This window comes from Salmo salar, chromosome 14 (assembly GCF_965601325.2).
Source record: "Salmo salar chromosome 14, fSalSal1, whole genome shotgun sequence".
Classification (NCBI taxonomy): domain Eukaryota; kingdom Metazoa; phylum Chordata; class Actinopteri; order Salmoniformes; family Salmonidae; genus Salmo; species Salmo salar.
Genome location: NC_138304.1, coordinates 62102112 through 62117500, shown reverse-complemented (window position 1 = coordinate 62117500; position 15389 = coordinate 62102112). Strand labels below are relative to the sequence as shown.

At 42.8% G+C, this 15389-nt stretch overlaps 1 protein-coding gene across 1 annotated transcript in view; it reads right to left on the bottom strand.

Annotated features, from left to right (window-relative positions):
• Positions 1–15389, bottom strand: part of stam (signal transducing adaptor molecule (SH3 domain and ITAM motif) 1) — a 67867-nt gene that overhangs the window by 19715 nt on the left and 32763 nt on the right. The window lies entirely within an intron of this gene.

Below are 15389 nucleotides of genomic sequence, written 5' to 3'. Positions count from 1 at the left end.
ACTTTTGGCAGGGTACTCTCCTGACATAATCTAATGTTTTGCTTTCGCTGTAAAGCCTTTTTGAAATCGGACAGTGTGATTAGATTAACGAGAGTCTTGTCTTTAAAAATGGTGTAAAATAGTCATATGTTTGAGAAATTGAAGTTATAGCATTTATGAGGTATTTGTATTTCGCGCCACACGATTCCACTGGCTGTTGACTAGTTGGGACGCAAGCGTCCACCTTGCCCAGGGAGGTTAACAAACACGCCCCCATAAAGAAAATTAGAATTAAAAACAGGTTGAGCCCCTGGTTCGACCGTTATCTTGCAGAGTTACTCCACCTCAAGAATTGCATTGGCGAAAGGCTCGGCAAACGCATACTCAGGCTGACTGGTTCTTGTCCAGGCAAATGAGAAATAAGTGCACTCAGGCTATCCGGAAGGCGAAAGTTAGTTACTTTCAGAAGCAGTTCTCTCTCTGTGGGTCTAACCTCAAGATGTTCTGGAAAACGGTTAAAGACCTGAAGAATAAACCCTCCTCCTCACAGCTGCCCATGTCCCTTAATGTCGATGTGGTTGTTACTGACAAGAAGCACATGGCTGAGCTCCTCAATCACCACTTCATTAAGTCAGAATTCCTATTTGACTCAGCCATGCCTCCTTGACTGTCCAACATTTCCTCATCTCCCACCCCTTCTAATGCAACTATCCCTGATGTTTCTCCCTCTTTTTCCACTGCCCCGCTACAAAGTTTCTCCCTGCAGGCAGTCACTGAGTCTGGGGTGCTAAAGGAGCTCTGGAAACTTGACCACAAAAAAACATCTGGGTCAGATGGTTTAGACCCTTTCTTCTTTAAGGTTGCTGCCCCTATCATAGCAAAGCCTGTCTCTCCTTTCTGGGGAGGTTCCCATTGCTTTGAAGGTAGCCAGAGTTCATCCTTTATTTAAAGGGTATCAAGCTGATCCTAACTGTTATAGGCCTATTTCTATTTTGCCCTGTTTATAAAGTGTTGGAAAAACTTGTCAATAATCAACTGACTGGCTTTCTTGATGCCTATAATATTCTCTCTGGTATGCAATCCGGTTTCAGCTCAGGTTATGGATGTGTCACTGCAACCTTAAAGGTTCTCAATGATGTCACCATTGCCCTTGATTCTAAGAAATGTTTCGATACGGTAGACCATTCAATTCTTGTGGGCCGTCTAAGGAGTATTGGTGTCTCTGAGGGGTCTTTGGCCTGTTTTGCTAACTACCTCAGAGTGCAGTGTATAAAGTCAGAAAATCTTCTGTCTCAGCCACTGCAGGTTACCAAGGGAGTACCCCAAGGTTCAATCCTAGGCCCCACACTCTTCTCAATTTACATCAACAACATAGCTCAGGCAGTAAGAAGCTCTCTCATTCATTTATATGCAGATGATACAGTCTTATACTCAGCTGGCCCCTCCCCGGATTTTGTGTTAAATGCTCTACAACAGAGCTTTCTTACTGTCCAACAAGCTTTCTCTACCCTTAACCTTGTTCTGAACACCTCCAAAACAAAGGTCATGTGGTTTGGTAAGAAGAATGCCCCTCTCCCCACAGGTGTGATTACTATCTCTGAGGGTTTAGAGCTTGAGGTAGTCACCTCATACAAGTACTTGGGTGTGTGGCTAGACGGTACACCGTCCTTCTCTCAGCACATATCAAAGCTGCAGGCTAAAGTTAAATCTAGACTTGGTTTCCTCTATCGTGATCGCCCCTTTCACTCCAGCTGTCAAACTAAGCCTGATTCAGATGACCATCCTACCCATGCTAGATTACGGAGACATAATTTATAGATCGGCAGGTAAGGGTGCTCTCGAGCGGCTAGATGTTCGTTACCATTCGGCCATCAGATTTGCCACCAATGCTCCTTATACGACTCTGCATACCCGTCGCAAGACCCACAGGTTGATGCTTACCTATAAAAACCCTCTTAGGCCTCACTCCCCCCTATGTGAGATATCTACTGCAGCCCTCATCCTCCACATACAACACCCGCTCTGCCAGTCACATTATGTTAAAGGTCCCCAAGTCACACATCCCTGGGTCACTCCTTTTCAGTTCGCTGCAGCTAGCGACTGGAACGAGCTGCAAAGAACATTCAAACTGGACAGTTTTATCTCAATCTCTTTATTCAAAGACTCAGACATGGACACTCTTACTGACAGTTGAGGCTGCTTTGCATGATGCATTGTTGACTCTACCTTCTTGCCCTTTGTTGTTGTCTGTGCCCAATAATGTTTGAACTATTGGATATAAGAGCAACGTCAACTCACCAACATTACGACCAGAAATACGACTTTCCCGAAGCGGATCCTCTGTTTGGCCTACCACCCAGGACAATGGATCGGATCCCAGCCGGCGACCCAAAACAACGACGCCGTAGAAGAAGGGGCAGACGGAGCGGTCTTCTGGTCAGGCTTCGTAGACGGGCACATCACGCACCGCTCCCGAGCATACTACTCACCAATGTCCAGTCTCTTGACAACAAGGTTGACGAAATCCGAGCAAGGGTAGCATTCCAGAGAGACATCCGAGACTAACGTTCTTTGTTTCACGGAAACAAGGCTCACTCGAGACACGCAATCTGAGTCGGTACAGCCACCTGGTTTCTTCACGCATCGCGCCGACAGAAACAAGCATCTCTCTGGTAAGAAGAAGGGCGGGGGTGTATGCCTTATGATTAACGAGACGTAGTGTGATCATAACAATATACAGGAACTCAAGTCCTTTTGTTCACCTGACTTAGAATTCCTCACTATCAAAAGCCGACCGCATTATCTACCAAGAGAATTCTCTTCGATCATAATCACAGTCGTGTATATCCCCCCCAAGCAGCCACCGACGGCCATGAAAGAACTTCATTGGACTCTATGTAAAATGTAACTCTTCCCAAGTTCTCTCACGTCACCCCACTCCTCCGCACACTCCACTGGCTTCCAGTTGAAGCTCGCATCTGCTACAAGACCATGGTGCTTGCCTACGGAGCTGTGAGGGGAACGGCACCTCCGTATCTTCAGGCTCTGATCAGTCCCTACACCCAAAGAAGGGCACTGCGTTCATCCACCTCTGGCCTGCTCGCCTCCCTACCTCTGCGGAAGCACAGTGCCCGCTCAGCCCAGTCAACTTTTCACTGCTCTGGCACCCCAATGGTGGAACAAGCTCCCTCACGACGCCAGGAGAGCGGAGTCAATCACCACCTTCCGGAGACACCTGAAACCCGACCTCTTTAAGGAATACCTGGGATAGGATTAAGTAATCCTTCTAACCCCCCCCCCCCCCCCTCCCTCCCCCTCCCCCCCAAGAAAGATATAGATGTACTATTGTAAAGTGGTTGTACCACTGGATATCATAAGGTGAATGCACCAATTTGTAAGTCGCTCTGGATAAGAGCGTCTGCTAAATGACGTAAATGTAAATGTAAACTGGAAACCACATATCCTGAGGCTGCATTTATCGTAGCCGGGGATTTTAACAAGGCTAATCTGAAAACAAGGCTCCCCAAATTCTATCAGCATATCGACTGTGCTACCAGGGGTAGCAAAACCCTAGACCACTGTTATTCTAACTTCCGCGACGCATACAAGGCCCTCCCTCACCTTCGGAAAAGCTGACCACGATTCCATTTTGTTGCTCCCAGCCTATAGACAGAAACTAAAACAGGAAGTTCCCGCCCTCAGGTCTGTTCAACGCTGGATCGACCAATCGGATTCCACGCTTCAAGTTTGCTTCGATCACGTGGACTGGGATATGTTCCGCATTGCAAAGAACAACAACATTGACGAATACGCTGATTCGGTGTGCGAGTTCATTAACAAGTGCATCAGTGATGTTGTACCCACAGCGTCTATTAAAACATTCGCCAACCAGAAACCGTGGATTGATGGCAGCATTCGCGCAAAACTGAAAGCGTGAACCACTGCTTTTAATCAGGGCAAGGTGACCGGAAACATAACCGAATACAAACAGTGTAGCTATTCCCTCCGCAAGGCAATCAAACAAGCTAAGCGTCAGTACAGAGACAAAGTGGAGACGCAATTCAACGGCTCAGACACGAGAGGTATGTGGCAGGGTCTACAGTCAATCACGGACTACAAAAGAAAAACCAGCCCCGTCGCGGATCACGATGCCTTGCTCCCAGACAGACTAAACAACTTTTTGGCTCGCTTTGAGGACAATACAGTGCCACTGATACGGCCCGCTACCAAAACCTGCAGGCTCTCCTTCACTGCAGCCGATGTGAGTAAAACATTTAAACGTGTTAACCCTAGCAAAGCTGCAGGCCCAGACGGTATCCCCGGCTACGTCCTCAGAGCATGCGCAGACCAGCTGACTGGTGTGTTTACAGACATATTCAATCAATCCTTATCCCAGTCTGCTGTCCACACATGCTTCAAGAGGTTCCTGTTCCCAAGAAAGCAAACTGAGCTAAATGACTACCGTCCTGTAGCACTCACTTCCGTCATCATGAAGTGCTTTGAGAGACAAGTCAAGGATCATATCACCTCCACCCTACTTGACACCCTAGACCCACTCCAATTTGCTTACCGCCACAATAGGTCCACAGACGACGCAATTGCCATCACACTGCACACTGCCCTAACCCATCTGGACAAGAGGAATACCTATGTAAGAATGTTGTTCATCGATTACAGCTCAGCATTTAGCACCATAGTACCCTCCAAACTCGTCATTAAGGTCGAGACTCTGGGTCTCGACCCCGCCCTGTGCAACTGGGTCCTGGACTTCCTGACGGGCCACCCCCAGGTGGTGAGGGTAGGTAACAACATCTCCACCCCGCTGATCCTCAACACTGGGTCCCCACAAGGGTGCGTTCTCAGCCCTCTTCTGTACTCCCTGTTCACCCATGACTGCGTGGCCATGCACGCCTCCAACTCAATCATCAAGTTTGCAGACAACACTACAGTGGTAGGCTTGATTACCAACAATGATGAGACGGCCTACAGGGAGGAGGTGAGGGCTCTCGCAGTGTGGTGTCAGGAAAATAACCTCACACTCAATGTCAACAAAACAAAGCAGATGATCGTGGACTTCAGGAAACAGCAGAGGGAGCAGCCCCCTATCTACATTGACGGGACAATAGTGGAGAGGGTGGAGAGTTTTAAGTTCCTCGGCGTACACACCACGGACAAACTAAAAAGGTTCACCCACACAGACAGCGTGGTGAAGAAAAGGTGCAGCAGCGCCTCTTCAACCTCAGGAGGCTGAAGAAATTAGGCTTGTCACCAAAATCACAAACTTTTACAGATGCACAATCGGGAGCATCCTGTCGGGCTGTATCACCGACTGGTACGGCAGCTGCTCCGCCCATAACCGGAAGGCTCTCCAGAGGGTAGTGAGGTCTGAACAACGCATCACCGGGTGCAAACTACCTGCCCTCCAGGACACCTACACCACCCAATGTCACAGGAAGGCCAAAAAGATCACGAAGGACAACAACCACCCGAGCCACTGCCTGTTCACACCACTATGATCCAGAAGGCGAGGTCAGTACAGGTGCATCAAAGCTGGGACCGAGACTGAAAAACAGCTATCTCAAGGCCATCAGACTGTTAAACAGCCATCACTAACATTGAGTGGCTGCTTCCAACATACTGACTCAACTCCACCCACTTTAATAATGGAAAAATGTATGTGATCAATTTATCACTAGCCACTAAAATATTATTTATATTATATAATGTTTACTTAACCTACATTACTCATCTCTTATGTATATACTGTACGCTATACCATCACTGCATCTTGCCATCTGATGTAATTAAATGTATCACTCGCCACTTTAAACAATGCCACTTTATATAATGTTTTCATACCCTACATTGCTCATCTCATATGTATATAGTGTACTCTATACCATCTACTGCATCTTGCCATCTTGATGTAATGTATCACTAGCGACTTTATACAATGTCACTTCATATGTTTTAATACCCTGCATTGCTCATCTCATATGTGTATATACTGTACTCTTTACCATCTACTGCATCTTGCCTATGCCGTTCGGCCATCACTCATTTATATATTTTTATGTACATCTTCGTATTCATTCCTTTACACTTGTGTGTATAAGGTAGTTGTGGAATTGTTAGGTTATATTACTTGTTAGATATTACGGCATGGTCGGAACTAGAAGCACAAGCATTTCGCTACACTTGCATTAACACCTGCTAACCATGTGTATGTGACAAATACATTTGATTTGTTGTCATGTTGTGTTGCTACCATGCTGTGTTGCTATGTTGTTGCCTTAGGTATCCCTTTATGTAGTGTTGTCTCTTGTCGTGATGTGTGTGTTGTCCTCTATTATTTATTTATAATCCAAGCCCCCGTCCCCGCAGGACGCCTTTGCCTTGTGGTGGGCCGTCATTGTAAATAAGAATTTGTTCTTAACTGACTTGCCTGGTTAAATAAAGGTTCAATAAAATACCCTCTAGCTGTAAGAGTTAGTCAGTCTTACCCTCTAGATCAGGCCTGGGCAATTATTTTCCATGGAGGGCCACATTAGAATATATTTTTGCAATTGCATCTTGTGCCAGAATCATATTACAGGATTATACATGAAGTGTATGACTGTTGACAGATATCTACTGTAAATCTATCTACTGTAAATCACATCCAGATATGCTACTTATTTTACTTTTTTAACATGCACAGAAATAAACCACATTCATGTTCTCCTTTTGGTAGGTATTTTCATTATTAAACATGCAATGAACTACACGGGGGAAAGTACACTGTGCATTCAGCACCACGGACAGAACCCTTGTTAACGGGTATGCACAAAAACACAAGAAAGAGAGAGCTCAACATTACATTTAAACTACTCAATCAGTGTGAGGAGTGAAGCCTCTGATGGGCATTGTCTACAGCAGAGAAGTCACATATAGTTTCTGACGTCGCTATGCGCAGGATTGCTGAGAGGGGAGAGTCAGTAAGAGATGATCTGTGCTTTGACTTGTTATATTTAAATCACTGAAAATGTCTGTTCACATAGGTTCACCCAAACAGTACAAACATCTTCTGAGCATGACTCCTAATCTTTGGAAAGTTTTGTTCATCGAGAGATGCATAGAACCTCGTCAGTGACATTGTTTTGAATAGTTCTCCAATCACTGCATCAGACTGAAGAGCGATAAGCTCAAGATGCAGGTCAGTTATCCACATTGAAGGTGAAATGAGAGGAAACCAACATATAATTGTAATTTTCCAACACTTTGAAATCCTCAAAACTACGAGAAAAAAACTCCCCGTTCAAAGCACGCAGCAGCGATGTATAGTTCTCACGTTGGTCATCTGATAGGGAACAGACTAGTAGTGTCGGAAGGTGGGTGAGACTGTTGGCTTCACCTTGGCGGGTCAGGAGGAGTAATTTTCCCTTAAGGCTTTGACAAGGCTGTACATCTGACGTGCAAAAAGGCCATTCCCTAGTAGTTGGGAATTCAGTTCATTCATGAGGGTCATGATGTCGATGGTGAAGGCAAAATCAGCCAACCATTCTTTATCTTGCTGTTGAGGGAAATCCACATATTTTCCTTTCGTTTGCAAAAACTCAGCAATCTCCAACTTCAGGTCCCACACCCTTTTAAGCACCTTCCCCAAACTCAGCCATCTCACGTTTGTGTGGTAGGGGAGATCTACATGATCCAACCTTGTCTCTTCCAACAGTGAGACAAACTGCCTGTGGTTTAAAGTTTACTACTTCAGTGACTGTATCCACAACATGGCTCATTTTCAGAACACCTCCTGATGAATAATGCAACGCAGGAAATTACCCTTGATCATTTTCTGATCTGGGTTCAGCTCAGCTATTGATCTTGTATCCTTTTCAAAAGGTCAATGTTTTTTCCTGTCAAGTTTGGGCACCCATCAGTGGTCACACTGGATAACTTTTCTAAACTCAGTCCCAGCTTTGCCACATACTTATTAACCTCCTCCAATAAACCTTCCCCTGTGGTTGTGCTCTTCATTGACTGTACTGAAGCTCCTCTGTAGTTTCAAAGTCTGGGGTTCTGGTGTTATGGGGTTCTGGGGTTATGCCTCGTAAGAATATCAACAACTGCGCCATGTCACGTGCATAACTGCTCTCATCCAGGGCCAAGGAGAAATCCTTTACCTTGTCTTTCAACTGTGGTTCTATAATTCTCTGCGATGTCCTCAACACGATGTGTCACTGTTTGTCTTGACAGGGAAACAATTTTCAAACAGCTTTCTTGTCAGGGCAAAGTATTGCTGCAGAGTCAATTAAACATTCTTTAATGAATTCTCCCTCAGCGAATGGCTTGCTATGTTTAGCAATTTTGTGGGACAGTACATAGCTAGCTATTGCAATTCTGTTTGCTGAATGAAGTTTTGTGAAAACTCCTTGCTGCTTTTACAACTGAGAAAACAACTCTTGATGCAATTGCCCTCTGCTCAGAAGATATATTCCTATATTTCTCTGCATGCTTCGTCTGGAAGTGTCGGGACAAGTTCTAGTCTTTCAAGACAGCGATGCTAACTTTGCACACAGCTTTCCCTGGTACCTCAAATAAATATTTCGATGTACACTCTTGCTGGAACACCCTACATTCATTGTCTACTTTCCCCCAAAAACATTTTTGCCCAATTTCTAGCTAGCCTGTCAGTCACTGTCTGTCCTTGTGCAGTTGTTATTTATACGTGCCTTTTTATTTTATTTTTATTTCACCTTTATTTAACCAGGTAGGCTAGTTCAAGTTCTCATTTACAACTGCGACCTGGCCAAGATAAAGCATAGCAGTGCGACACAAACAACAACACAGAGTTACACATAAACAAGCGTACAGTCAATAACACAAAATAAAATAAAGATTTTTTTATTTATGTACAGTGTGTGCCAATGTAGGAGAGTAGGGAGGTAGGCAATAAATAGGCCCTAGAGGTGAAAATAATTACAATTTAGCATTAATACTGGAGTGAGATGTGCAGATGATGATGTGCAAATAGAGATACTGGGGTGCAAAAGAGCAAGAGGGTAAGTAATAATATGGGGATGAGGTAGTTGGGTGGGCTATTTACAGATTGGCTGTGTACAAGTGCATTGATCGGTAAGCTGCTCTGACAGCTGGTGCTTAAAGTTAGAGGGAGATATATGTCTCCAGCTTCAGAGATTTTTGCAATTCGTTCCAGTCATTGGCAGCAGAGAACTGGAAGGAAAGGCGGCCAAAGTAAGTGTTGGCTTTGGGGATGACCAGTGAGATATACCTGCTGGAGCGCGTGCTACGGGTGGGTGTTGCTATGGTGACCAGTGAGCTAAGGCGGGTCTTTAACTAGCAAAATAAATGTCCCACAAGCGGTGGTAATTAAATCATTAAACAAATGCAAGTATTGGACTTTTAATTTGAATAACAAATACTTTTTTCAAAACTTTACTATCGCAAATTCTTTATGCGATCTGAGCATGATTCCACAGGCCGTACTGAATCAGATTGCGGGCCACATACGGCCCCCGGGCCGGCCTTTGCCCAGGCCTGCTCAAGCTGTAAGAGTCAGTCAGTCTTACCGTCTAGCTAGCTGTAAGAGTCAGTCTTACCGTCTAGCTAGCTGTAAGAGTCAGTCTTACCGTCTAGCTAGCTGTAAGAGTCAGTCTTACCGTCTAGCTAGCTGTAAGAGTCAGTCTTACCGTCTAGCTAGCTGTAAGAGTCAGTAAGGATGTGCATCTTTCCTTTTCAAGACGATTCAATACGCATCTAGATTAATACAAAAAAAACTTTTGTGAAATATTTGTTTTTGTCTGAAGCCAAAAAAAACCGCTAATTTAACCTTTCATCATAAGCAGCTATAGTAATGTGGCTTCATTGAGCTACTGTACTTCAACAGATGTACTCACATTATGTACTCACATTATGATTCAAACCTTCTCTAAAACAGCCTAATACATAGAGTAGGTTTACCCCATTAATGTACTTGGTAATGTAAATGCATTTAGGAACAAAATGTATATTTTTTTCAGCTTTAGAAAAAAATGTAATATTTCCCTTAACTTTTTTTTGCATTAATAGAACAGATAGATCTCCAATGAGGACATGCTGCATTTCTCACTTTGAATGAGACTAATCCTAATTCAAATCAAATTACATCAGCAAATGTCACAAAGTGCTTATACAGATTATACAGTTTCTCCGTATACAAAAATTGAATATTGTGACTCACCACCTGGATTCGGTCTTATGTAGCGACATTTGAATTTCAGTTTTTTTACAATGGATAAAAGTAGAGACTCAGAGCTACAAAATGGTATATCATACACTGCATTTGAGGAAACAATGGGAAAGTAATTCTGCTTTGAAAGTTGATCAACTTGTAAACTCACTTTTGAGAAAACCATCTTTCAATATTTTGGTACAACTATTGGAGAGCCCTTCTTTGTCTACACCCATTCAGCATTGTTCACACTCTCTTAAGCCTTAGACCCACCCATCTCTTTAAGGGTTGATCCTAGCGTTCTGTACTAACTTACCAGCTACTTCCAGACATCTAAGAGAGAGCGAACAGCTCACTGAACATTACTCGCCCTTGCAGAGCTGGTTAGGCTGTTACAGTATGTTATCCAGCTCGTTGGTGACCGCAACTGTGCTGTCAGATTGTCCGTTTGTAAATTCAGAGCACACTGGACGCTCTGACCTAACAACGACAGTCAAGCACCCAAGCTAACTGGCTAACATTGGCTAGCTACTTCCAGACACATAATGAGAGAACACCTCACTCTGACCGTTTTACTCCCCCTAGCAGAGCTGGTTAGGCTGTTTTCCAGAGCGTTGGTGACTAACAGTGCTGCTGGCAACAATTGAATTATGCTTTGTTTGCCGACGTTTACTGACTCTAGACAAATTCGACGGGTGTTGAGCGTTTAAAAATGTATCAGTTATTCTGCACTCTGGGACACTAAGATGAAACTTAGTCGTCTAGAAAGTGGAGAGCATACACATAACGTTAGCTAGTGAGCCAGCTAGCTAACAGTACACTTTAACTTGACATTAGGTTTATGCAGTTTTACTACACGATACATTTTAAAAAAAGCCGCGTTTGACACGATTACCTAGACATACTGACCAGCTCCAATAGACAGAAGCCTGCTATATGGCAGACTAATCCAAACTCATCTCCCAGCATGTCCAGCCCACTCATTATCTCAGCCAATCGTGGCTAATGGGAAGGTTGCTCACTCTTTCTGTGGGTAAAGCAACTAGGCTCGTAGCTGAACCATTTTATTCGTATTTACAGATGGCATACAAGTTTGATATTAAGGCACATGAAAGTTCACATGTTCGAGATGTCATTTCTGCCAAAAAAAACACATTCTGATTAAAATGTATTTTTTTTACGTTCAAATGGCTCTCCTGTGAAGTCGTGACTTGCGACATACGCCGAGTTTAATGAATCATGTCACTATTAGCCTCCATGTAATTAACTCTCCTTCATTGTTTGGTGAAAAAGAAGAGAAAATATTAAATTAAATCAACACCTTTCTCGAATATTGAAACGGAAGGAAGTGTTAATTATTATTTTCTGTAATTTGAGTGTCACAGTTTATAAATTCTAAATAGAAATACCTTATTTACATAATTATTCAGACCCTTTCTATGAGACTCGAACTTGAGCTCAGGTGCATCCCATTTCCATTGATCATCCTTGAGATGTTTCTACAACTTCATTGGAGTCCAGGCACAGATCTGGGGAAGGGCACCAAAACATTTCTTCAGCATTGAAGGTCCCCAAGAACACAGTGGCCTCCATCATTCTTAAACGGAATAAGTTTGGAACCACCAAGACTCTTCCTAGAGCTGGCCGCCCAGCCACACTGAGTAATCGGGGGAGAAGGGCCTTGGTCAGAGAGGTGACCAAGAACCCGACTGTCACTCTGATTGAGCTCTAGAATTTCTCTGTGGAGATGGGAGAACCTTCCAGAACGACAACCATCTCTGCAGCACTCCACCAAATCAGGCCTTTATGGTAGAGCGGCCAGATGGAAACCACTCCTCAGTAAAAGGCACATGACAGCCCGCTTGGAGTTTGCCAAAAGGCACCTAAAGACTAAGATCATGAGAAACAAGATTCTCTGGTCTGATGAAACCAAGATTGAACTCTTTGGCCTGAATGCCAAGCGTCACGTCTGGAGGAAACATGGCACCATCCCTAAGGTGAAGCATGGTTGTGGCAGTATCATGCTGTGGGGATGTTTTGTCAGTGGCAGGGACTATCCAAATACAGGTGTGACAAGCTTGTAGCATCATACCCAAGAAGACTTGACGCCAAAAGTGCTTCAACAAAGTACTGAGTAAAGAGTCTGAATACTTATGTAAATGTGATATTTCAGTTTTTTATGTTTAATAAATTAGCAAACATTTCTAAACCCGTTTTTGCTTTGTCACTATTAGGTATTGTGTGTAGATTGATGAGGAAAAAAAACTATTAAATCCATTTTAGAATAACGCTGTAACAAAAAGTGAAGAGGTCTGAATACCTTCCCGAAGGCACTGTATGTCTACGGTGTATTTACTATGGGTGTGTGTGTGTGTAAATGATGTATGTACTATGTAGGCACCTGAGCTGAGCCATAAGGGAGACAAGGCATCTACCACCCCACTAGGGAGGGGGGGAATGTAGCCTGTTTTTGTCCCCCTACTGTTTCTGAAATCACCATCACCCACTAATTAACTTGTCATTTTTGCAGATTAAATGTTTGAGCTGCTAATGAATCAATATTTATCGTTTGAATTAGCTATGACATAGCCAATGAATATATAGCACAACTTTGAATTTCATCCCCATCTCAAAACAAAATGTTTTGACCATTTGGAAGTGTTTAGTGAGCTTCTTTTGTACTCCAGCTTTGGCCTCGCAAAAGCTGATCCTCGTTACAAAAATATTAACTTAACCCTGTATATCTAAAAATGACCATATACACCATTTTATTTTAACAAAACTATTGCTGATGGTGAACCTGAACAATGGAAATAAACTATTGTAAGCCACGTAAAACAGGTATAGCCAGATCAGTTGTGTTTCCGGTAGCTTACTTTTATTCTGGTAAAATAACATTTTTGAAAATGACATAGGTTGTCACTCAACCAATAAAGCCTAATATCGGGCAAGCCATTTTAGCATTTGAATGCTGAAGGTGCAGTGCAGGTGTGCAAGATCAGGAAGAGGCCGCCCTACTCACTTTGGCAGCGCGAATCTGGGCACAGTGCGCAGTTTGACTAGGCTACTGATTTTCCCTAGGTTGTTCTGCATGCAAAATTACTTGCAGATCAATGTCTGTCAACACAGTTAGATGCTTAGCTCGACACCAGAGGAGATCAGGTATTTTTGTAAGGAAGAAAGTAATATGAGCCAAAAATGTTGGTGAATTTGAAATGCGTAATTTCTTTATTATTATTATTATTATTATTTTTTTTTTTAAATCGGTTTTGGGGTCCACAAACCATCTTAAACATTGAAATCAGTGACTGATGCGCATCAGTGAATTGTTACATACCTATTAGTTAGTCAGTCTTAACCTCTAGCTGTAAGAGACAGAGAGAGATGGATGGATAGACTTAGCATTTAGCTTTAAGAGTTAGTCTTACCCCCTCTAGCTGTAAAGGTTAGTTTGTCTTACCCCCTCTAGCTGTAAAGGTTAGTTTGTCTTACCCCCTTCTAGCTGTAAAGGTTAGTTTGTCTTACCCCCTCTAGCTGTAAAGGTTAGTTTGTCTTACCCCCTCTAGCTGTAAAGGTTAGTTTGTCTTACCCCCTCTAGCTGTAAAGGTTAGTTTGTCTTACCCCCTTCTAGCTGTAAAGGTTAGTTTGTCTTACCCCCTTCTAGCTGTAAAGGTTAGTTTGTCTTACCCCCTTCTAGCTGTAAAGGTTAGTTAGTCTTACCCCCTTCTAGCTGTAAAGGTTAGTTTGTCTTACCCCCTCTAGCTGTAAAGGTTAGTTTGTCTTACCCCCGCTAGCTGTAAAGGTTAGTTGGTAATAGTTGTTCAGTAAGTCAATCTTACCCTCTAGCTGTAAGAGTTAGTTAGTAATAGTTGTTTATTAACCTGTCTGGGCTAGGGGGCAGTATTTTCACAGCCAGATGAAAAACAAACCCAATTTAAACAGGTTACTACTCTGGCTCAGAAACTCGAATATGCATATTATTAGTTTCTAAAACTGTTTGAATGGTGATTATGAGTATAACAGAACTCATATGGCAGGCAAAAACCAGAGAAAAAAATCCAACCAGGAAGTGGATAGTAGTTTTTCAAGACTGGGCCTATTCAGTATACAGTGACTTAGGGTTCAATTTGCACTTCCTAAGGCTTCCACTAGATGTCAACAGTCTTTTGAACATGTTTCAGGCTTTTGCAGTCAATAGAGAGCGAACAAGACCTCCTGGAGTCTGATGACCGAGAGAATGACAGGCCACAATTACGCACGTTCACATGAGGTAGCTGTGTTCCATAACGTTTTTCAAGACATTGGAATCGTCCGGTTGGAATATTACTGAAGTTTTACGTTAAAAAGGCCCTAAAGATTGATGTTTTACAACGTTTGACATGTTTTAACGAACGTAAATAACTTTTTGTCGTGAAATTGTCGGCGCGCTTCCTACATTTGGAGTAGCTTACTGAACGCGCAAACAACAAGGAGTTATTTGGACATAAATTATGGACTTTATTGAACAAAACAACATTTATTGTGGACCTGGGATTCCTGGAAGTGCCTTCTGATGAAGATCAAAGGTAAGTGAATATTTCTAATGCTATTTATGATTTTAGATGACTCCAAAATGGCGGGTATCTGTATTGCCTGGTGTATTTTTCTGAGCTATGTACTCAGATTATTGCAAAGTGTGCTTTCCCCGTGAAGCTTTTTTGAAATCTGTCACAGCAGTTGCATAAAGGAGATGTTCATCTATAATTCTTTGAATAACAGTTTAATATTTTTATCAACGTTTATGATGAGTATTTTTGTAAATTGTTGTGCTGATTCACCGGAAGTATTGGAGGAAAAAATATTTTCTTAACGTCACACGCCAATGTAAAATGCTGTTTTTGGATATAAATATGAACTTCATCGAACAAAACATACATGTATTGTGTAACATAATGTCCTAGGAATGTCATCTGATGAAGATCGTCAAAGGTTGGTGCTTCATTTCGCTGTGTTTTGGGTTTTATTGACACATGTCCTTGCTTGGAAAATGGCTGTGTGATTATTTTTGTCTATGTACTCTCCTAACATAATCTAATGTTTTGCTTTAGCTGTAAAGCCTTTTTGAAATCGGACAATGTGGTTAGATTAACGAGACGTGTATCTTTAAAATGGTGTAAAATAGTCGTATGTTTGAGAAAGTTGAATTATGACATTGTTGTTTTTC